The 23,013-nt window shown below is 53.5% G+C and overlaps 1 long non-coding RNA gene across 1 annotated transcript in view; it reads left to right on the top strand.

The window, feature by feature from the left end:
- The first annotated feature begins 14,232 nt into the window (after positions 1-14,232).
- The window catches only part of LOC123567181 (uncharacterized), a 49,452-nt gene continuing 40,671 nt past the window's right edge, over positions 14,233-23,013 (top strand). The window contains exons 1-2 of the long non-coding RNA XR_006689992.3: positions 14,233-14,458; positions 14,756-16,351. This is a non-coding gene — a long non-coding RNA (uncharacterized lncRNA). The remainder of the gene's footprint in view (positions 14,459-14,755; positions 16,352-23,013) is intronic.

The following is a 23,013-nucleotide window of genomic DNA, read 5'->3' as shown; positions in this document are numbered from 1 at the left end:
TTGCTGGATTTTTCTTTTCTTGTTGTGTCATATTAGATCATTGATTTCAAAACACTTTTCATTTTTCACATGAACGTATAAAACTACAAATTTTTTCTATGCTTAACTAAAGTCCACTAAATTTTCATTCAGTTTATAATGTTTTATAATGTTTCATGTGATTTCCTCTTTGACCCATGGGGTATTTAGAAGAGTAATTTAAAAATTCAAAATATTTAGCGATTTTCCAGATAGGCTTTACTACTTGGTTTGCAATTTAATTCTATTTTAGTCAGAGAACATGCTATCTATGCTTTTAGTCCTTTTAAATGTACTGGAACTTAATACATATTAATTTCCTGTCTGGTTCAGATTTTACAACAGTGTCATTTTCCAAATCTACAATCTGTCTTTAATTTGGGTTAGAGCATTTTTCACTTTCTCTGTCTCTCCTCTCCTCCCCTTCCCCCTTCCTCTCTCCCTCTCCCTCTATGGTAGAATATAATGCGTTTTAATACATGCACAGAATCCTATAACCACCGTCCCAGAAGTAGAGAGTCCTTACACCCCGCACAGAGCTCTCCCATGCTGCCCTCTGTATTGAAACCCCACCACATCCCAACCTCTAGTAACCATTGAGCTTTTCTCCACCAATATAAGTTTGATTCTCAAGAATGTCAACTTTTGAGAGGCTTAGTTTTCCCTTAGCGTAATGCCTTGGAGATGCATCCAAGTGGTGTGCATCCATAGTTGATTTCCCTTTATGACTAAATGAATCCCACCGTATGGATGCCTATTACTCCATGCATTCTACCGTTGTCGGACAGGTGCGGTATTTCCAGTTAATGAACAGAATAGATAGAGCTGCTACAAACATCCATATGCGGTTTTGGGTGTAAACACAGGTTTTCATTTCTTTGGGGTAAATACCTATAAATAAAATTCCTGTCATCTGGTAAGTGTATGTTTAACTTCAGTAAAAACAGCCAATTTTAGAGTGTCTGTATACTTCTGCATGTCCACTAGTCATGACACATGAGATGTTCAGCTGCTCACTTTTCTCACTAGCACACAGTGTTGTGTGTATATGTATATATTCTCCATTCTAGCAGGTGTGCAGTGATCTCTCCTTGTGGATTCCTTAATGCCTAACGATGTTGAGCACCCTTTCATGTACTTCGTTGGTAATTTATTTGGTGAAGTGTCTACTCCAATTATCTTCCCATCTTTTAAATGAAACAGTTTTTTTTGTTTGTTTGTTTGTTTTTTTTTTTAATGGATGAATCATGAGAATTTTACATATTGTGCATATTTCATCAGGTATATGATTTGTAAATATTTTCTAGCATTCAATAACATTAACGGGTTCTTTCTCAGTATAAAGCAAACTTAAAGTTTTAATTTATCTTTGTTTAAACGGAATGTGCTTATGGTTTTATATGTCAGTATCTTTTCCCTAATCAAGGGCCATACATTTTCTTCCTATATTTATTCTAAAATATTTACAGCCTGGCTGGGCGTGGTGGCTTAAGCCTGTAATCCCAGCACTTTGGGAGGATGAGGTGGGAGGATCACTTAAGGTCAGGAGTTCAAGACCTGCCTGGCCAACATGGTGAAACCCCATCTCTACTAAAAACACAAAAATTAGCTGTGTGTGGTGGCGGGTGCTACTTGGAAGGCTGAGGCAGGAGAATCACTTGAACCCGGAGGCAGAGGTTTCAGCGAGCCAAGATCATGCCACTGTACTCTAGCCTGGGTGACAGTGAGACTCCATCTCAAATAAACAAACAAACAAACAAAATATTTACAGCCTTACATTTTGAGGTATTACAGCTATGAGTCATTTTGAGGTAATTTTTATATAAGGTGTGAGGTTTAGGTTGAGTTGCATTATTTTTTTAGCATATGGATGTTCAATTTAATGAAAATACTATCTTTTCTCTGTTGAATTGCCTTTGTAACTTGTCAAAAATCATTTGGCCGTATCTGTGTGCCTTATTTTGAACTCTTTGTTGTCTTTTATTGACTTATGCGTCTTTCCCTTTACCCATGTCACACTATCTTGACTACTATAGCTTTACAGTCAGTTTTTTGAGACGGAGTCTTGCTCTGTCACCCAGGCTGGAGGGCAGTGGCATGATCTCTGCTCACTGTAAGCTCCGCCTCCTGGGTTCCAGCCATTCTCCTGCCTCAGCCTCCCAAGCAGCTGGGACTACAGTCATTCTTAAAATTAGGAGGTGTAAGTTCTCCCACTTTGTTTTCTTTCTCGAAATTGTTTTAATTAATTTGGCCCCTTAGACTTTCCATATACATTTTAGAATCCCCTTGTCTGTATCTACAGAAATTTCTGCTAGGATTTTGACAGAAATTATCTAATTAAAGCCCTTCTGAAAGATATGAGGAGGTAACATTTTCAAACATTTCCTGGTTTTAAGCTTGTCATTTTCAGTTTTGGTTTTTTTTTTAAGTATTTTACCTAGATTTTCCAATTCATTAATACTGAGCTGTCTGAGGAAACATTGTTTTGTCTCGTCTGTGTCTGGCTTTTATCACTTTCAGTCTTAAGAATTTTATTGCCATTGTCTCTCTTTCTTTTCTCCCTTAGTCTTGACTTAAGTTTACTATTTTGCAAGCATTTTCAGACAGTCATCTCTTTTTTTTTCACTAATTATCCTGAATTTTACTGCTTAGAAGACTTACAAGACCTTGTTTTTTTCTGGTAAATATATTTCGAACTCATAAATTCCTCATAGTGCTTTACTACATCTCACCAATGAATATAATATGTTCATTTTCACTCTACTCTAAGGTATTCATAATTTACATGATTTTATTTTTCCCAAGGCATATTGAGTTATCTGTTACTTAAGTTCCTATGAGATTTTAAACAATACTCTTCAATGAATAGCTCCTGATTTTATTATACATTGGCCGGCAAGATCATCGGTATGATGTTGATTCTTTGGAACTGGGGAAATGCTTCTCTAACTTTGCTCATGGTTAATTTCTGAGCACATGCTGTTCCCAGTGTGTTTACACAGAATGTGCCTTTTCCGACTGTTGGCGTGAGATTGTCTGTCTTCTGTCTTCTACTGGGAGCTCTTTAATTAGGTTATCTAAATTTGCTGACTTTTTTCTACTTGTTCTGTCCATTACTTGTAGCGATGTGTTAAAATCTTCGGCAGTGTTGCCAGCGTATCTTCCTACCCTGCAGGTGGGTCGCTGGCGGTTGATGTATCTTGAGGCTGCTCCTACGTGCTCATGGTCATTACGCCTCCTCCATCACCTGCTCCCTTGACCAATACCTAACTGGCTTCTGTATCTTTCCAGTTTTGCCCTTGAACTCCAATGTGTTTTACATAATGGTTCATCTTGGCTCTCATATATATACACACACACACACACACACATACACATATACATATATACACACATATATGTGTGTGTGATACACCAGCAAAATATATATATGTGTGTATATATGTGTATATATGTGTATATATACATGTGTGATACACCAGCAAATATATATGTGTGTATATATGTGTATATATATGTGTGATACACCAGCAAAAATATATGTGTATATATGTGTATATATGTATATGTATACACGCACGTGTGTATGTATACACATATGCATGTATATATACACGTGTGTATATATGTATACACATATATATTTTTGCTGGTGTATCATTTTTATCACTCTATTTGTACTTTTTCACATTGGAAAACATTTCAAACATTGAGAAGTTACAACAGTACAAAGCATACCCCCATGCCATGTGCCGGATCCGCCATGGCTGCAAAGTTATCCTGCCCGTTTTATCTCTGTTGTAAACGCAGTGGTCGTTGCTGATGCCCCATTGGAAGGTAACTTTCAGAATTGTGACTTCCTGCGGCAAATGCAACATCCGTACCTTCTAAGAACATTCACATACCTCGAGTCTCTTAGCAGACTTCATCACTGACATGATCCTACACGTGTGGAGTCCGTGCCCACATTTCACTCCCTCTTCAAATCATGTCCTTGTTAGCAACTATGGTTGTTATTAGTCAACGGCTCAGGATTCGTGCAAGATCACGCATTGCATGTAGTTGTCACGTGTTCATCTCCCTTATTCTGGAAAAATTTCTCATCCTGTTTTCACAATGTTGACATTTTTGAGGATCACAGCCCGACTGTTTTGTAGAACGTTCCTTCACTCGTATTTCTGGAATGTTTGCTCGTGCTCCTCTTTCTGGCAGGAAAACCAGTGAAGTGAAGCCGAGTCCTCTTGGTGGACGATTTGAGGGCTGCCCCACCGCTGGTGCTGCGAGCGCGATGGCGTGGTCTGACCATGCTGACCACGCTGACCATGCTGACCAGGAGGCCTTCTCCACGGTGGATTCTCCCCCTTCTCCCTTGGAATCAGGAGATCACCTGTGGGGCCGTCCTTTGGGCTGTGCCCTCCTCTTTTGCACCAGAGCTCCAGCCAGGGAATTGGGCCTGAATCCGTCCTGTCCTGCTGGCCGTGGGTGGTGATACTCCTCCGACTCCCGGACTGCACCTGCCTGGATCTGCTGGGAAAGGCCCAGAGCCCCGCTCCTGCTCGTCAGCTCGTCCTGCGTCCACCCTCGCCTGCTTTTGGGGCGAGCATGGCCTCCTGGGGCGCCTGTGGCTCCGTGCCTCCTTCCCACCAGGCTGCGTGTCTCATGTGCCGCTGCCCAGGCCCAGCTCCTCCTCCAGCCTCACACACCACACAACCCACATGTAGACACACACACCACACAACCCACGCATGACCCATATGCACCACACACATGCACACATACCCACATCACACACCACCACATACACAACACACAATCCATGTGCAAACACACACACCACACATGCAGCACACACACCGCACGCACTACACACCACATACACACACCACACACTCAGGACACACACCGCACACACACACACCACACACACATACACACACCACACACAAATACACCACACACGCAGGACACACACTGCACACACACACACACACCACACACGCAGGACACACACCGCACACACTACACACCACACACAAATACACACACCACACACGCAGGACACACACCACACAAACACACACACCACACATGCAGGACACACACCACACACACTACACACACACACACCCCACACACAAGACACACCAAACACATGCACACATACCTGCATCACATACCACCATATACACAACACACACCACACAACCAATGTGAAAACATACACACCACGCACAGGACACACACCACACACCCTACACACCACACTCAAACACATACCATGCACACAGGACATGCACCACACAACCCACGTGCAGACAAACTCCACACACCACACATGTAGGACACACACCACACAACCCATGCACGCACACCACATGCACACACCCTAAACCATACAACACACCATACACACACCACACACGGACACACACCACACACATACACACAACACATACACACTTACGCATACCCCAAACCACTCACTACCACACACACACGATACGCACCACACAACTCATGTGCAAACACAAACACATACACCACACACCACATACACACAAACACATTACACACACATATGCAACCTACACATATACACATACCACACACACAGCACACACCACACACATCACACACGTACACAAACCCCAAACCACACACCACTGAATAGACACCACACACACCCCATACCACAAACACAAGATACACAGCACACACATAACACACAGGTACACATCACACACACCACACCCTGTACTAACATCCTGCACCGCAGACCCAGCCTGGGGGAGGCAGGACAGTGGCCCATCATGTCCCAGGGAAGCTGAGCCAGCTGTGTCCTCAGCCCTTCCTGGGGCTGACCTGGCAGCCCTCAGCTCTGCCCTGCACCCGGGTTCCCCTCCTTAGTGGGAGGCAGCAGGACTGGAAATACCCCACTGTTTATTTTCCCACACACAGCTGGGAGAGCACCCAGCATCCACGACTCTGTCCGGCCTGACCACCTGGCCCACCCCCAGCCCAGTGGGGGCAGCCCTGCCCCTCGTCCATCCCTCCTGAGCAGGCTGGGGTCCAGGGGCCATGCCCAAGGAGAAGGGGCCCTGGGCCTGCCGTCCCCACTCCTGCCCTGGCCAAGGCTGTCCCTGAGGGACAGTCAGGCAGGAGGAGGTGCTGCCAAGACCCACTGCCCAGCATCAGCCCTGGGACGCTTAGAGTTGCCTTCCTTGGCTCAAACGTTTCATTTGGAACTCAGTCTTTAATTATGTCAGATTAAAGGTGTACGCTTTGGGATTTATGGAGTCATTAGGGATGTTGTAGAAACCACACTCGGAGCTAAGCCCACACTGGCGTTCTCCGCATGGATATTTATGTACAAATAGCTGAGGGCTTCGTTAAACAGCTCAGCTTGGAAATTTAACGGGTGGTCTTCTGTGCTGCTGGCCCTCCGCTGGTGGTGGGAGACAGGAGCCCAATGCTTGCCCGTCCCCAGGCCTCCCAACTTGGCCGGTGTCCACCATGGGGTCTCTCTGTGCTTGGACCTGTGTTCATCCTTCCATGCCTTCAGGGATTCCCAGCATCCTGGATCCCAGGGATTGGGTGAGACTCACCTGCTGCTTCAAGGATGCTTCAAGAACAAGTCCCAGGGCCTGGGAAGGAAGGGAGTGGGGCATCCAGGAAGGAGAGGAAGTGGCCCTTCTTATTCCATGTCACCCACATCACTGGGGGACATCAGTTCCCATGAACGTGAGTACGCTGAGCTCCTAGCAGGGCATCTGTGCTCACAGCTCAGCCCCTGGGCCAGGGCTGGTCTAAGCCCATCCATGCATCCAGCCACCCACATATGTACTCATCTATCCATCATCTATCCACCATCTAACCACCCACCTACTTACCAACCAATTCATCCATCCACCCACTCATCCACCATCCATCCATTATCCATCCATCCATCCCCCATCCATCCATCCATCCATCCACACACCATCTATCTATTCACTAATCCATTCATCCACCATCCTTCCCTCCATTTATCCACTCACCCACCCATTCCTCCATTCATGATCCATCTACCTACCCATTTCTCCACTATCCATCCATCCATCCATCCATCCATCCAAGCATCTATCTAAAATTTCATTATCCCCTCTGCCAACTCACCACTTGCTTTTTAAAAACTTCCTGAGCTGAGGAGACGCTTGCCTCTCTGGGTATCCTCCGTGCTCGACAGAGAAACACGCTCTGTGTGCAGAGCCTTTGCTTCCATCTTTCAGGCATGAATTCTAATGAAGATGTGAGTCTCCAGTGTCTCTGATATGATCTTGCCAGACCTCTAGTTAGGATGGTGGTTCTCAGCAGTGGCTGTTCATGAAGCTAATTGGAAGTCACTGGAAGAATGCTGGAACCCAGGTCCCTATGTGACATTTGGATTTCATTGGTTTGGCGCGTGGCCTCGACATTAGAGTTTCTTGAATCCCTCAGGTGATTATCTTGTAGAGTCAGGGCAGAAGCCCTTACTGGATCAGGTAGGACATCCTGATTGCAGCTGTGGAAACAAAGGCAGCAAGGCCTGGCTCCTGCCTCCTGAATCCCAGAATCCGGGGGGTGACACTTACAGCACTCAAAAGCTTTCACTTCTTATTCCCAGGCTGCCTGGATTTAAGGTCTATGTTTGTGTTTGAGAGACGTGTCACTGTTTGCTGGGTGAATGTGAGATGGGCGTATTTTCTCGCTGCAGGTGCCCTGCTTAGCTCCCTGGGGTGTGTTGTCTGTGATACAATTAAAGGTATCGTCAATGCCGCAGAAAAGATGAGCGTCCGCCCCACGGGAGCCGGAAAGCTCATCCTGCCACTGTAGTCAGGAGAACCACAACTCCTGGGCCGGGGCTGCGGCCCGGGAAGGTGACCGGAGTCTGCTGCCAAATTGCCAGCCCAGAGGCCTCATTTCCATGCCGTAATCCCATAAGCAAATAGTGTGATTGTATGAGTTGAGGGTAATTTTCCACACTTCACAGTAGCTGCTCAGTTTGCCTCTCGATTCTGCTGACTCTACTAGGAATTTGTACAATAAAATAATGGAAAAACTACAATAACCAGTGAAGCCAAACCAAGAATCTCATTCTATCAAACTCTCAGAGCAGAGAGGGCCCACAGGCCGCGGTCAACCCTCTCCCCTCCGGTGCCCCCATCTGCAGCTTTCCTCCCTCATTCAGGCCTGGCAGGGCAACAGCTCAGCTTGCTCTGTGGGCGTCTAGGGTGCTGTGTTGGGTTTACCTTGCCTTCCTCCTATTTTACCTGGTTTCGCCGGATTTTCATGCCACACACGTTTCTGAGCCACAAAGCCAGGTCCCTGCATGGGGCAGACTCCTGATGTAGAACAGAGGTGGAGGCCTGGAAGAGACATGTCCTAGATGCAGGACAAGGTCCTCTGTCCCTGTGGCCAGCAACGCTCCCTGGGGGGCATGGCCAACTGGGGGCTTGGGAGTAGGAGAGAAGGCACGGTGGTCTTTGTAGGCTTCTCTCGGGCAAGGGGCGACTTGAGCTGGCAGGAGAGAGAAAAGGGTGAGTCTACTTCTTGCAAACTGAAGGCTGGGGATAGCTCTGCTTGTCCACACTGACACCTGTTAGCCACAGTGGGCTGGGCTGCTGGCCCCAGAAGACCTGTCCACGTCCTAACCCCCGAAACCTGTGAGTTTGGATTCATTTGGAGAAAGGGCTTTTGCAGATGTGATTAAGTTAAGGATTTCAAGATGAGAAGGTCACCCTGATATATCTGGGTGGGTCCCCAAGTCCAATACCAGGTGTCCTCTTCAGGGAATGGAGAGGGATTCGGGACTCGGACACATGGAGGGGACAGAGCCTGGGATTAGAGCCGTGAGGCTGCAGGAACGTGGCAGCCACCAGAGGCTGGAAGGAGCCTAGAGCCTCAGGAGTCAGCACAAAGGCTGGAAGGAGCCTAGAGCCGCAGGAGGCAGCACAGGCCTGAAGACACTTTGAGTTTGGATTTCTGGCCCCAGACTGTGAGAGGATACACACAACTTGCTTTATGCCCCTGAGCTCGTGGTGGCTCCTTCCGGCAGCCCCCGGGCCTCGCACACGGGCTGTCTCTAGCAGGCCCCGAGTCCCATCTCACCCTTTCGCAGGCCCTGTGAGCTCCGCTCCAGGCTGTTCCCAGGCCCCAGAGCTAAGCAATGGAGACTTAGAACTGTCCAAGCCGAGCCACACGCTCAGGAAGTGAGTCGGGATTGCCTTTCTATAGAATTTTACTCATCAAGCCGGTAGGCTGGGTGGGGGCTGTTTTTGTGGACGGGGGTCTGAGAGATTTGCCTGGTGTCGCAGACCATCTCCAGGCCCTCTCCTTACCTTCAGTCAGCAGGGTGGACAAGCAGGGGCTCCTTAGGCCACAGGGGCTACAAGGTGGCCGTGGGCAGGCAGAGCGTGAGAGGGACCCGCGAGAGGAGGAGGCGGCCCCGGGGCCCGCGAGAGGAGGAGGAGGCCCTGGGACCTGCCAGAGGAGGAGGAGGCCCTGGGGCTCCAGCCTGGGGCAGCAGCTGTGGAGGAGGGAGGCAGGGAGGGAAGCTGGAGGTGGGGCAGCATTTCCCCTCTGCTGTCTCTTACGGTCGGGGGTGTCTTGGCCTCCTGATGGGATGGCGGGTCACTGGCAGACAGGAGACGGGTACAGGCTGTGGGCCAGCCATGTTCACATTCAAGTTCTTCACCAGGGCAGAACCAGATGGAGAGACAAAGCACTGCTGACAGAGCGGGGGCTTCAGTGAGCTTTTTACACGTGTCCGACATTTACCCACTGGGTACTAGGAACAACCATTAACCTAGTAACAAACGTAGACTTTTTCACTTTTTGTTCAAAGTTGGGAATTTTAAACAAATGTCCACAGCCAAGCGTGCCGCCCTGCCCACCGCTCCGCTCCCCTGTGATGTCACCCTATTTCCACGGCCCCCAGTGTGGGTATCATCAACCCGCCTCGGATGGAGATGTCTGTGAGCCTCTGCGGAAACGCGCTCGTATTCAAATGCTGTTTCTTCTTGTCTAGTTTTCCTATCATCAAGTCATCTCTCACTTTGGTGTAAATTAACTATCCTCCTTCAGTTTTCTTTTCTGGTTTTCTAGATCAAGCAGCGTCATAGGAGACACATTAATGGTTTTATATTGAAGTAAAGGAGAAAGGTCACATTCTCCCAGTAGAATCATGAGGCCCTGCAAAGCTCCCCAAATACCCATGTTTTCCCCACACTCCCCAGTTTCCAGGGAGGGGCACGTGGCTCATTTTCCTGAGTGAAAGGTAAGCGAACGGGTGCGGGGCCCAAGCTCACTGTGCTCTGGTGCCTCACTCCCTCCTTCTCCCATCCCCGAGCTGGGCTGGAAGTTAAGGGCTGAGATGGGGGAGCTGCAAAGGGAAGAGGCTGGGTTCCCCCATCACCACCCAGAGGAACACATGTCAGAGAGGCAGCTGGCTGTCCTTGGGGCTGGAGGGTTGGTGGTGCCAGTCCTGTTTCTGGGGATCTCTGAGGAAGAAGAGCAGTGGAACAAGTGGTTTTGGATTTCCACCTCTGGGTGCTGTCCACATCACACCTGTTGTAAAAGGTCAGAGTGGAAGCCTGGGGCAATTCCCAGCTTGTCTCTGATCACTCACTGCTCTTATGATGTAGGGCACCATTTAACCCAGGGCAACAAAACCTCCGTTTATCTGTCCAAAGGGAGGGAGTGCTGGGCTGGTAGGGTGACTCTGCTACCTCATTAAATGGCTTCAAACTCTGAGCCCAGGATAGCTGCTCTGGCTCCTGCCATCACATCTGCATCCCAGCTAGCTGAAAGGAAGAACGGGCCAAAGGGAGTGCATGCCCATTGCTTTGCAGAACATTTCCCAGAAATGGTGCCTATCCCTTGTGCCTAGGTCCCATGGGACTGACCTAGTCACACAGCCACACCATGCTGCAAGAAAGTCCAGAAAAGCCTGCCTCTATCTGGGCAGAGCCATGTGCTCAGTTACAGTTGAGGGTATCTCAAAGTTTGAGTGACTGGAGGTTGGCAGACAGCTGGCAGCCAAGCTGGGGCTTCTCCTCCTGGTGGGTCTGAGGCCAGCTGGCATGAGGTCTGGTCAGGCAGGAGAAGGCGGGAGGTGAGGCTGAAGACTTGGAATTTACTGCAAAGAGGTGTTTCCAGAGTTCACTGGCCTGTGGTTTTCTCAACATGGGCACTGCTTCCTGCAGCACAGCAGGTAACCCGGGGAGGAACTGGAGCCCAGCGCAGCTCGGTCACTTTCCTGTCATCCGTGTCACACTTGTCACAGATAAAGTCTGCAGGTTTCAAAGTGTGTGGTTCCCCTCCCTGTATCCCAGGAGAGCTACACGCTGGGGGTGGAGGTCTGCAGCGAACCTCCCGCCACTCAGACGCTGGTTGCGAGTGTTCTGACCATAGCTCGGACAAGCAGGGGTCACTCGGAACTCGTTTTGCTCGATGGTGTTGGATAATTCCTCTTCCCTTTTTTCCCAGCTGTTCAATGGTATGCTTTGTTTTGGACAGAAGTGGACTCCCTCCCCAGCAGAGAGCGGGAGGCAGGCATTGTGACCCTGTGCATTGAAGAAGCTGGCATTCTAAAGATGCCCCGTGTGACGTGGCCTAATATTCTGGAGCCAGACAGACTTCTGGGGGGGATGGTGTCTCCGTTTCCCCAACCCCAGGGGCCCAGCTGGGAGGACACAGCAGGCAGGGGTGCCCCTTGCTATCTTTCCACAAGACCTGCACTCAGTCCCCACATCGACGGGCGCTGCCCACCCAGACTGCGCCTACTACTGTGCCCAGCACCCAGAACCAGTGCTCACGATGGGGAGCCAGGACTTTGGACAAGTGGGAAACTGGAGCCCAAGGGCAGGGTGCTCAGGAGAGACCCATCCAGACAGCAATACTCAAGGCCAAGTGAGACCCACGACGTGAAGCCAGGGAGAAAGCAGTCCCTGCCCCGTCCAGACCCGCGTCCCGTCTGCCTGTCTTGGGCCTGTCCGGGGGGCAGCCAGGAAGGGTCTGCACACGTGGGCTGAGGGTGCTGACCACAGAGGGATGAGGGCACTGACCACAAACAAGGACAAGGAAACTGACCACACACAGGACGAGAACACTGAGCATGTACACAGGATCAGGTATCATAGGAGGGAGTGAAGAACTCCCAGCAAAATCCAGGAAAGAGCGCTGCAGAGACCCAGGTGTGGACAGAGAACCGCAGAGAGACCTGGGTGTGGACAGAGAGACCCAGGTGTGGACAGAGGGACCCGGGTGTGGACAGAGAGACCCGGGTGTGGACAGAGAACAGCAGAGACACCCGGGTGTGGACAGAGAGACCCGGGTGCACTGCAGACGCACGGACCAGGCACGCGGTTCCTGTCGGCGGCCATTCTGGGGGTGGTGCCCCCTCTCCGAAATCAGCGGCACACCAGCTCCCTGTGCTCCGTGTGACAAGCTGCCGGGGACAAAGGTAGCACCCAGGCTTTTCTTCCTCATTCTAAACCCCACTGAAGCCGCAATCTCCAGGGATCATAGCAGCTTGTTAACAAATCCTGTTTGTGTTGCATTTGCTGACAAAGAGACTCCCCTGGGACCACAGCAGCAGGCACAGCGTTCCCGTGACAGAAATCGATGCCACAGATCGGGGGTGGGGGTGGAGCCACCGGCTCCCCAGGCTGAGTCCCCTTCCAGTCACGCGGCCACACTCCTTCCTCCCTCCAAGAAGATCCCAGGGAGGGCAATCCCGCCTGGATGGGTCCCTCACTCCCTATCAGGTGGCCCCAGCTGCTGGGCATTGGGAGGTGGCCACATGGAGACATGGACATGAAGGCTGGGCGAGTGTGGGAACCAAGTGACCTGGCTGCTGGACGCCCACCCACCCTCTGGGCTGCACCCAGACCGCACCCTCTGTGCTCTGGACCCCAGGAAGCAGTCAGCATGGGGGGGTCCTACTCACAGGCCCCGGTGCCTTCCACCTCGGCAGCTGCCACGTGCACCCTCAGGCTTCAGACTCCTGGCCGTGGGGCGGTGGTGCGGACCCCAGACCGTGTGTGCAGATGCACTGGCCCTCCTGTGCTGGGCCGCAGGGAAGCCGGTTCCATCTGCAGAGTCTGCAGGTAACGGGGTCCCAGGCCAGGCGCTCCCCTTGACCCCCTGTGGGTTTGTTCCTGCCACCCGCTCTGTCCCTTCCTGGGTGCTCCCCACCCCCAGATCTCCTGCAAGATGGACGTCAGGGTCCTCGGAGAAAACAGTTCCGTGCTGGGGCCGCTTTGACTCCCAAGGACCCCGTGTCCGATGGCAACTTGTAACCCCATCCCTGTAATGAGAATGAAAATGAATTCAATTTGTATCATTTCCTATTAACGTTACTGTCCTCGGCCTGAGATGGAAATTGTGAGATGGTATTTTCTACTGGAGGCATGTGGTTTTTTTCCAGGCAGTATTAGAATTTTAATCCTTCATGTTCTGAAAAGCATTAGAATCCATTAGCCTTCTGCAGCGCACCGTCTCCACTCGCGATGAAGCCTGTTCCTTCGGAGGGGCTCCCGTTGGAGGGCAGCAAAGGGCCTCACAGTGGTGGGGGTCTCGGCTCTCAGAGCAGCACCAGGTGGGCCAGACAGGACCCAGACAGCGTCAATGCCTGCACCTCCAGGAGCCAGACGTCATCTGTGAATGTGGGCCAAGCTCTCAGACACAGGGATCATTGGATGAGAAGCCACCTGGGTGCCTAGGGACCCTCCAGGGTCTCTCCCACTCTGCTTGGCTGTGGGTCCAGGGTCCACCGTGGCACACGGCTCCAGAGGCTGCACAGCCGCGTGCTGCCCCGAAGCTGGGCTCCTCTGGTTGGGGCTCTCCGGATCTGGGACATGAATTTTTCTCCCAAGTCCCTGCCACTGCCTGGGGACATCCACCCTCCACCTGTGCCGAATCATCAACACTCCCACGCACAGCCCGGCCGCCTTCCTGTCCTGTGGCCCCGCCCCACGCACGGCCCGGCCGCCTTCCTGTCCTGTGGCCCCGCCCCACGCACGGCCCGGCCGCCTTCCTGTCCTGTGGCCCCGCCCCACGCACGGCCCGGCCGCCTTCCTGTCCTGTGGCCCCGCCCCACGCACGGCCCGGCCGCCTTCCTGTCCTGTGGCCCCGCCCCACGCACGGCCCGGCCGCCTTCCTGTCCTGTGGCCCCGCCCCACGCACGGCCCGGTCGCCTTCCTGTCCTGTGGCCCCGCCCCACGCACGGCCTGGCCGCCTTCCTGTCCTGTGGCCCCGCCTACAGCCGCCTCGTGAAAGGGGTGCTCACAGTGTTGAGCGCCCACAGAGTGGCTCCCTGGGGCAGAGTCTCGCCTCAATGCCTCCCGAAGGAACCCTGTAGCAGCAGCAGGACCACCCTCCGTGCTTGACAAATGAGGCGCCTGGGGCTTGGAGAAGCTGGGTAGGCTTCTTGGAGGCTTGGAGACCCTGGGTGGGCACCCGCTCCTGGCCACTGTCTGTGGGCTCCTGGGTTAGTGGGGGCACCTGTGCTGGGATTTTACTTCCTGGGAAACGTTCCCATCTTGATACGTGGAGATGCTGCAGTGTGGCACTTGGGGACACGGACGGTGACTCTGCACTGGAAGCTTGAATCTTGTTCTCTGTTCCATGCTTGTGTCTCTGTGGGTGACTGACTTTATCTTCCTGTGCCTCGTTTCCCTAACTGTAAAAGAAAAATAATTTTCTCTCTACCCTACAGGGTTATCAGGGTGACCAGCATTAAATCATCCAGCGGTGGCTCCTGGCATGAGTGAGTGGTGAGGAGGCTGTGGCTGCAGCCTTGAACCTCAGGATAATCTTGTGTTCCTCGTACGCTAAGGGGAAACTGAGGCACGTGCCCCACCTGCTCACAGTCACGGGGCAGAGGCCAATGGACCGACGGTGCCTCTCAGGCCCCGGGTCCGCACTGGCTCCTGTCTGCTGCCTTGCTGTGGGCATGAGGAACGGACATGCTTCCAGAGCAGGGTCTGCCCTAGGGGTCTCCTCCAGGCCAGGTGCCCTTCCCAGGAGTGGCGGCTCCATCTGTCCAGTGCCGTCCACCTGGACGCGCACCGCGTCCTGGCCACCTGAGCGATTGTTATTCTGCACACAGAACACCCAGAGGCCTTCGGGAATGGAGCCGTATTAATAACTGTGCACAAGCACCCACCGGGTATGGAAATTCACAGTGAAGTTAATGATGTCATTAATATTGTGCCCGGCTCCGCAGCCGCCTAAGTGGGCCACCCGTTCCTCGGTGGCCATTTTTCAAGCTGCAATCTCGTGGTGTTCCTAGAAGAGCCGAGTGCCCGGCCGCTAACTAGTCCTCCACAGATGCCTTTACGCCGATAATGATCTTTCCTGATGAAGTCGCCCCTGCTTCCCGGAAAAGCGCCCCTCCAGGCTGGCGTGAAGCAAGCGTCCGGTTAATTAACTGCCTCGTAGGAAGACGTGTTCCTCTGTGAGTTCTCTCTGCTGGCCCTGCTGAGCCCTGTCCGTGTCATCGAGAGAACCACCCGGCTGCCGCCCGCACGGGGGAGGGCACTGGCCCCAGACCAGAGGGGCATCGCCTGCCCTAGAGGACAGCACACGTGCCACCTGTTTTCCTAATTTAGTGGCATAAGTCGAATACTTGCTACCATACAAGCTGAAGGTGTCTGCTGCGGCGAACCCACATCACACAAGGTGTGACCCTGAAGCAAACCAGTGGGGATGTTTACTTTTCTGGGTTAAACTGGGCCTGTATTCGAGGCCGCTTTCCACTAAGTAGCAGCCGTGGGCCTTGGAGGAGGCTCTGCTTTCTCCGATGCGGTTTCCGTGAGTGTCTGTGGGGCTATTGATACCCCCGTCACAGGCCACACAGACGCCGTCGGCACCCATGCTACACACCAGGTAGACGCAGTGGGCTGGTCGTCTCTACTCACAGGCTCCATTTCAAAAGCCAAAAGCAGAACAAACAAACAAAAGACCGACACAGCCTCCGTGAATTATTTAGTAATGATTAACGTCAATTTTCTCTATCTGGGAGATGTACCTGGCTCCGAGCCGCCCCCTCTGCAGAGTCCAACAAACCTGGTGCAGCGGCCCTGAGCTGACACATCTCCACGGAAAACACCCAGCCCTGAGCGGACAGAATTCCACGGAAAACACCCAGCACTGAGCTGATGGAATTCCACCCAAAACACCCAGCGCTGGAGCCCGAGTCCCCTGCTCGTGGCTAAAGCTTCAGTTTCCAGAGGCTCTTGTAAGCTGTGAGAGGAGACAGTGGAGACCAACGGCCTACTTTCCTGGGCTCCCCAGGATCCCCAATATCCAGGTAAAAAACCACTGATCCAGGTCTCCTTTCCCTCAGGAAGAAGGAGACCCCGGAGGACACCCCTGACCCATTATCCCAGGTGGGGATTCAGTCCCCATCTTAACCCCGAGGCCTCATGTCTTTATGGACAAACCTCACGGCCAATCACACTTTCTCCCCCATCCAGAATCCCCCGGGACACACGTATCCACAGGCTACTCACAGCGGCCTAGATGTGGGTCCCTGTGGTATCCTTGGTGGGCACTGCCCCGGTGCCTTGGGTTGGGGGTGACACGGCTCAGGGCTGCAGGCCAGGCCCTGGAAGCAGGGAGGAGGCTTGGTGCGAGCATTTAGGAGTGCTGTTATCTCACGCGCTCCGCAGACTTTTGGAGGATGAGAGGCTGTCCCACCGTGGGGAGGGGGGGAAGGCACTTCGTGGGTGGTCCTTTTCAGTGCGTGGCTCTCCGTGTGGCGCCACTCTGCAGACCCTCCAGAAAGCACCTGCCCAGCGGGAGGCTCCGCAGAACGTGCCTCTGCTGTGAGGAGGCCAGAAACTCCCAACACCGCGGTAGGGACGTCGTTGAATTGAACCTTTCTAGATGAGGCTGGTCCCTCAGCAAAGAGATCCCCCTTCAGAACGATAGCTTTCGTTTTCTCATTTGGAAGCCTGAGATCAGAGGACGTGTGACAGAATAATTCCTGTGATGGAAAGCAGTGTCTTCCTGTCTGAGTGTGGGTCTGCTGGCACAGACGGGGCCCCAGGACCAAGGTTTCTGAAAAGTGAAGGCGGCCGGACGATACGGGCAGTGGCCACGGTGTGCGGACACTGTGTTGCGTGTTTTCAAGATGCTGTGAAGTCCAGTGCGAGAGAGGCCTTGAGCCACGGTGCCGGCAATGGGCGTGGACCCAGGGTGCACCCAGGCAGCAGGCCTGACCCACAGCTCCGTGTCACACCTGGAGGTGCTGTGAAGGGGCCAGAGGAGCCTGCCTGTGGCCCAAGCCTCTGTGGATGGAGTGTGGAATGCACGGGAGGAAGAGGCTTAGCTCCTGTTTGGGCTTGGTGGGCAGAGGTGCCCTGGGACTGCCAGGTGGAGGTCTCAGGGTTGGCGGAGAACGTTGCTGGGGAGTGCCAGGCTGTGTGGACAGGAACATTGCTGCGGAGTGGCAGGCTGTGTGGACAGGAACATTGCTGCGGAGTGGCAGGCTGTGTGGACGGCAAGCAGGAAGGATGAGAGCAAGGGCTGGAAAGAAAGAAGGTGGAACTGGCTCAAGCAGCAGGAGGCTGAGAGCTCCAGGTGCCTCAGAGAGCTCTAGCGGGGAGGCGGAGGCCAGAGAGTGTCCTGGAAGCCAGAGGACAGGGCACTTCCAGCAGGGAGATGGAGGCTGGGGGTGTCTTGGAAGAGAGAGGAGAAGGAGTCTCCAGCAGGGAGGCAGAGGTTGGGGGCATCCTGGAAACAAGGGAGGGAACAAGGTGTTTCCAGCAAGGACTGGCAGGCGGGGGGGGTTCGTCCTGGAAGGGAGAGGAGAAGGTGTTTCCATCAGGAGGCGGAGGCTGGGGAGTGTCCTGGAAATGAAGGGATAAAGTGTTTTCTGCAGGTGGTCACCACGGACACCATCAGGGAACTCAGACGCTGGCCATGTGCATCTGCAGGTCCGGTTGCAGCTGGGAGGGGCAAGGGACAGGTGGGAGCCTCAGAATGGGAGGCCCGTTCCTGAGAGAGGAAAGCCAGGATGATGGAAGCTGGAGCCACAGAGCACCTGCTGCACCCACTTGGTGGACTTTTGCCAGAGCTGCTTGGATCCATTTTACTTCCAAGTCAACCCTAGGCTTGACCATGGCCAGCACTGCTTTCACCCCCAGGGCATGGAACGTCCCTCCCTGTGCCCAGCCCTGCATCCAGTCAGTGCCCAGCCCTGTTCAGGAGCCCTGAGCCCACGACTGGCAGGTGGTGACCTGAGCTCTCTAGAATCTTGGGAGCTGTGGGGGCACCGTGGGACTTTTACAAAAGATACTTTCCTATTAACCAGTAATCGGGAAGTGCTGGTTCCCACCCTGTTCCTGTGTGGTCTTTGTGGTCTTTGTATTCCACGTTTGTTTCTGTTTGGACTGCGTTTTCCCACTGGCTTCAGAGGTCATGAATTCCTTGAGATCTTTGCAATCTACCATGTTTCTACAAGGACACTGACACTGCTCTACAGCAGCCCCCTGCTGCCTCATTGCAAAAACCTGCTTGCCTCTAAACTTCGAGCATCAGCATGAGGGAGCCCAGCTGGGGCGCAGAGCAGTGGGCCTTCCGTAGTTCAGGTCGTGCCTGCCATGTGTTGACAGACCCAAATAACCAGGAGAGGAAAACAACCCACGTGTGCACACACAGCCTCACACACACACACACACATGTACATACACAGGTGAGCACACAGACAGGAGCACACAGTGAATGCACACACACACACAGACGCTGCGAAAAGCATGAGCACGCAATACACACACATGCATGGGCACACATGACTACAGGCACACACTTGCGTGCATGCACACACATGAACACATGGGCACACACACATACATGCATAGCTGAATGTGCTCAAACATGAGAACACAGTGAATCCACACACACAGGCACACACTTGCATGCAAGCATGAACACGCATGCACACATGGGGATACACACAGGTGCACACATATACATACATATGTGAATGTATGCAAACATGAACACACAATGCACACACATGGACACTCAGAAATGTGTGAACACATAAGGGAACATAAGCACACACATGCATGGGCACATGTGACCATAGATGCACACACAGGAGCACACATGCCCGTAACATGCACACATGTGAACACACACATGCATGGTGAGCACACACGCTCAAAAATGTGTGAACACGTAAGAGCACATGTACATGCAGTGCATGGGCAACACATGACCCCAGGGTGCACACTTGCCCACATGCATGCATGTGCACAAATACACGGGCAGACATACACACTTGCATACACATGGACACATGAGCATGTATTTGCAAAGACTCAAACACATGCATGCACTCAAGTGCACACACACAAACACACTAAAAGTATGTTCCCACGTGGAAGCCAGGACACACGTGCACCTGGTCTCCTGAGCTTATGTCCACGGTTACTTTTCCCCAGAAACTACGGGGAGCAGACTTGGAGCTTAGAAGAACTCTGTGAGCTCCAGGGATAGTGGCTCCATCTCTGAGTCCCCGAGTCAGGGGGATGTCCCCAGGGCTCAGGCAGGGCCCTGACACTGGAGAAGGGATGGGGGGACTTGGGGGCCCAGGGGAGGAGGTCCCTTCTCTTCCACCCTCCAGTGGCTCCTGTCCAGAGACTGAGGCCCTTGTCGCTTGGGTGTGACCTTCGTGTCCAGTGGCACCGGTGCCTGCACCTGCCACTTCACCATCTGTGCCCTGAGCTGGGTGGCAGCTCCACCCTTCCTGAAACTGTTTTGCTGCAATGAAAGCTTGATGTTGAGGAAGCTGCTCAGATCCCTGTTGAGAAAGACACACAGCCCTTCGAGTATTTTACCCAATGAATCATTATAATGTTTCCAGTGGGTCCGGAAGATGCAAAGCATCATTGAATCCATTGTATTTATGGAAATGGAGGAGGAGACGGCATGAGAGCTGCTTTTGGAAAGGGGTAGGCAGACAAGGAGATTCCCTGAGTCCCTGCAGTGGGCTCTGTGCAGGTGTCAGGCTTTAAACCATGGCGTAGTCACTAACTGCAGGAGGCTGGTGGTTTCAGCCACACCAAGGCCTGAGAAGCCAGCAGCTGGCTGGGAGCAGCGTCTTGCAGAGCAGGTTTCCTGGATGGTGCCGTGCAGGGCAGGGAGTCATTCTGGGTGGGCCGTCCCGGGTGGGAGTCGTCCTGCGTGGGGAGTTCTGGGCAGGCAGGCCCTCCTGGCAACTTCACTCTGGAACTAGCCTGGGCATCTCTGCCTGCTCTGGCCTCCTGTGCTCACCCTGACCTGAGCCCCAGGGACAGGGCCTGTCGCAGCCCGAGGCTCCAGGGAATGTGCTGCAGCCCGGCCTTGGGTGCTCCTTTCCTGTCATCCCAGGGACAGCAACAAGGGAACTGGTGTCAAGTTGGATGCCACTGCCCCTTTGCTCTCAGGTGGCGGTCGGTCCGTGGGTAGGTTCTAGGCTCTGAGCTGGTTTCCACTAGAGGTCCCCAGCATCTGGCCTGGGGCTCTGCCTCCTCGTCCAGGGCTCCCAAAGCCACTCCAGGCTTTGTTCTGCTCTGATCCGAGTCGGCCACTGGGAAATTCAGCCATTGACGTTGAGGCTGCTGGGGGCTTCCTTGTCACCAGAGTCCCCTGTCCCCTCCCTAGCTCTGCATGGGGATTTCAGAGGGAGCCTCTCCCTCCCGCTCTTTCCTCCTGTCTCCTCCTTTATCCTCCTCCCACCTCTGTCGCCCTGTCCTGTCTTCTTTCCCTCTTCTTCTTCTTCTTTGTTTTTTTTTTTGTAAAGTTTCCCCACCTGCAGTGTCACCCAGCCCCTCCCTCCCTCCCTCCGTCCCTCCCTCCCTCTGGCTGGTCCTGCCCAGTCCCTCAGGGGCTCCTCCTCCTGGGGACCAGCATAATTCAGTCCTTTGTGAGCACTCACTTCTACAGGCTTCGACCCCCCACTGTATCCGTGCATTTTACCTGCACTTTATTTTTATTTATTACATCTTCAGAGAAGGTGTTTCCCTCCACTTGCCCATGTTTCAGGCCCAGCCCTGGCTTGCTGTTGACAGTTTGGAAGTCCCGGCATTTCTCCGCCTCTCAGGGAAGATTTGGGGGTGCGCCTGATGTCACTGTGGCTGGGGGTGTCTGGGGGCCGGACACAGTCAGCACCCTCTGGCCTTGCCGTGCACTCAGGATGTGCCTGAGTGGGGGTGTCTGGGGGCCGGACACAGTCAGCACCCTCTGGCCTTGCGGTGCACTCAGGATGTGCCTGAGTGGGGGTGTCTGGGGGCCGGACACAGTCAGCACCCTCTGGCCTTGCGGTGCACTCAGGATGTGCCTGAGTGGGGGTGTCTGGGGGCCGGACACAGTCAGCACCCTCTGGCCTTGCGGTGCACTCAGGATGTGCCTGAGTGGGGGTGTCTGGGGGCCGGACACAGTCAGCACCCTCTGGCCTTGCGGTGTACTCAGGATGTGCCTGAGGGAGGGCTCTGGAGAGAACAGGGGCCTCCTGGGGTTCTGGTGCCCTCTGTGTCTGGATCCCAAGGGCCAGCCTTTAACATGGGGTTGGCACCGTTGTCCCTGGGGTGACACAGGGGTGTCATAGGGATGTCGTGGGCATGTGCGTAGGGACCTGCCTGTCTGGTGGCGTGGGTAGCAGCCGGGCCTCCGCTCCCAAGACCCGAAGAGGGGACAGATGATGCCACCACTGAGGCCACAGACTGAGACCAGCCCTGAGGCCCATCCATGGTCACGATCAGCATCTAAGTCCCTGGGCCTGGCAGGAGAGAAGTCGCCTCAGGAATGTCAGACACCAGAGCTTCATGTCTCTGGCCACACGACGGCCCGGCTACTGGACGGAGCCTGTCACACAGCCCGCAGTACTGAGTAAGGGCTCCGTGCCCATAGGACGAGGTGGTGGACAGGCAGGCAGCCGGGACTGGGGACGTGGCCCTTCTCTCTCTGCATGGGGCTTCTCCTGGGCCTGCCTGCATCTTGCTCACCTGCAGGCTCGGCAGCATCAGGACAGCGAAGTGCCTCGCCATGTGGGCCATTTCCCCTGCTCTGTCATCTTTAAATAGACAGGGGAGCTGCTGCTTTGCAAACCTGTCAATACTCGGTGTCCCGCGGATCTCTGCAAGCCCATGGGGTGCTCCAATGTGGAAGAACCTTTCATACATAGTCAGGGGCTGTCCTTAAAGGAACCTCTTTTGCGATTTTCACAGACACAATCATGGACCTGAGGACAGGTGCACAGGGGCCAATCTCGAGGGCTCAGTGAGGGCAAAGTGAGCTCCTTTCATTATTATTTCCGGCTACATAGTCAGCAGGAGAGAACTTCCGGCTCTTTTGCACACAAGGGTGTGTCTCAGCCAGCCCTGCTGCTACATCTCCACTGACTGAGGGACTTGTAAATGAGACATTCACCTCACAGTTCAGGAGGCTGGAAGTCCAGGGTAAGGCAGGAGGAGAGTGGACGTCTGGTGAGGCCCTACTTCTGGTTCACAGGTGACACCTTCTCACTGCATCCTCAGGGGACAGAAGGGGCAGGAGAGTTCTCAGGGTCCCTTTTACAAGGGCACTGCTGCAGACTGAATATTTTGTTCTCTCAGCCTCCTGGTGCTTGAGTCAGTTCCGCCTTCTTTCTTTCCAGCCCTTGCTCTCATCCTTCCTGCTTGCCGTCCACACAGCCTGGCACTCCCCAGCAATGTTCCCCGCCAACCCTGAGACCTCCACCTGGCAGTCCCAGGGCACCTCCACCCGCCAAGCCCAAACAGGAGCTGAGCCTCTTCCTCCCGTGCATTCCACACTCCATCCACAGAGGCTTGGGCCACAGGCAGACTCCTCTGGCTCCTTCACAGCACCTCCAGGTGTGACATGGAGCTGTGGGTCAGGCCTGCTGCCTGGGTCCACGCCCATTGCCGGCACCGTGGCTCAAGGCCTCTCTCGCACCGGACTTCACAGCATCTTGAAAACACGCAG

Source organism: Macaca fascicularis, chromosome 10 (assembly GCF_037993035.2).
Source record: "Macaca fascicularis isolate 582-1 chromosome 10, T2T-MFA8v1.1".
NCBI classification, from domain to species: Eukaryota; Metazoa; Chordata; class Mammalia; order Primates; family Cercopithecidae; genus Macaca; species Macaca fascicularis.
Note: the sequence above shows the minus strand (reverse complement) of the source record. Positions and strands in the feature narration are given on the sequence as shown.